This window comes from Neopelma chrysocephalum, unplaced genomic scaffold (assembly GCF_003984885.1).
Source record: "Neopelma chrysocephalum unplaced genomic scaffold, ASM398488v2 Primary Assembly neopelma1_96688, whole genome shotgun sequence".
Taxonomy (NCBI): Eukaryota; Metazoa; Chordata; class Aves; order Passeriformes; family Pipridae; genus Neopelma; species Neopelma chrysocephalum.
Genome location: NW_020925333.1, coordinates 933,516 through 934,732, shown reverse-complemented (window position 1 = coordinate 934,732; position 1,217 = coordinate 933,516). Strand labels below are relative to the sequence as shown.

The window sequence follows — 1,217 nt, the reverse complement described above, 5'->3', positions numbered from 1 at the left end:
CTCTCCCTCTCTCTCTTTCCCTCTCTTTCTCTCCCTCTCTTTCTTTCCCTCTCTTTCTCTCCCTCTCTCTCTTTCCCTCTCTTTCTCTCCTTCTCTTTCTTTCCTTCTCTTTCTCTCCCTCTCTCTCTTTCCCTCTCTTTCCCTCCCTCTCTCTCTTTCTCTCCCTCTCTCTCCCTCTTTCTCTCTCTTTCTTACTCCCTTTTTCTCTCTCTCTTTCTCACTCCCTTTTTCTCTCTCTTTCTTTTTCTCTCTCTCTTTCTTTCTCTCCCTCTCTTTTTCTCTCTCTCTTTCTCACTCCTTTTTTCTCTCTCTTTCTTTCTCTCTCTCTCTTTTTCTCTCTCTCTTTCTCACTCCTTTTTTCTCTCTCTTTCTTTCTCTCTCTCTCTCTCTTTCTCTCCCTCTCTTTTTCTCTCTCTCTTTTTTCCTCCAGTCCTCTTTCTCGTCCCTTCTCCTTTCCCTTTCCTTCTCTCCCTTCCCTTGTCCCTTTTTCTTCTCCTCGCTCCCCGACCGCCCTGCTCGCAGTCTGCCACAGCACGTACCCGCTGCCCGGGGGTGACAGCCGCCCTCAGCCCGGTTCGGCCTGGCCCGGAGGGCAACACAGGGCAGTGTCCGGTCCGGGAGGCGCAGCGGGGGAACCCGCGGCCGTCCCGATCCCGCTGCGGGGCTCGGGGCGCGGCCGCTGCTCGGGGCGCGCTTTCCCCGCCGGCCGCTGCCTTCGCACTTCGCCGTGTTCGGCGTGGGCTACGGGGCAGCCCTGTGTCCCCGGGGACAGTGCCCGCCCGACCCACCCGCCCCTCCGCGCACTCCGCCTCGCTCTCACCTCTGAGCTGGTCTCGTCGGACCCGAGATGGACATTAACGCAGTGGAGTCGAGCGGCCGGACGGGCGATGCATGTGGGCAGGTCGGGGGTCCGACCGCCGGCACCCTCTTTGCACAAAGGAGGGGGGAAGGGGGAGAGATGTGTGGAGGAGGGGAGCGAGGTCGCAGGTCTGGATGGAGGCAACGGGGAGCCGCCAGCACAGTCCCCGGCGGCCTCCCCCGCCGCCGCCGCAGGTGCTATGCCCGCGGCAGGAGCGGCGCCGCGGGGCTCTCTGCCCGCTCCGGCCCCGGGGCCGCGCTCAGCAGCGGCGGGAGCGGCCCGAGCCTCGGGGAGCGCCGCCTGGCAGCGGGAGCTGGCGCTGGGTGTTGCGCTTGGGACCCTGCCTGGAAATCTGAGA

The 1,217-nt window shown here is 62.5% G+C and overlaps 1 protein-coding gene across 1 annotated transcript in view; it reads right to left on the bottom strand.

Annotated features, from left to right (window-relative positions):
* The window catches only part of GDNF (glial cell derived neurotrophic factor), a 21,188-nt gene extending 20,308 nt beyond the window's left edge, over positions 1-880 (bottom strand). Inside the window, exon 1 of the mRNA XM_027709158.1 lies at positions 821-880. The gene's annotated coding sequence lies outside the window, so the exon portion shown is untranslated. The remainder of the gene's footprint in view (positions 1-820) is intronic.
* Positions 881-1,217: the final 337 nt, after the last annotated feature.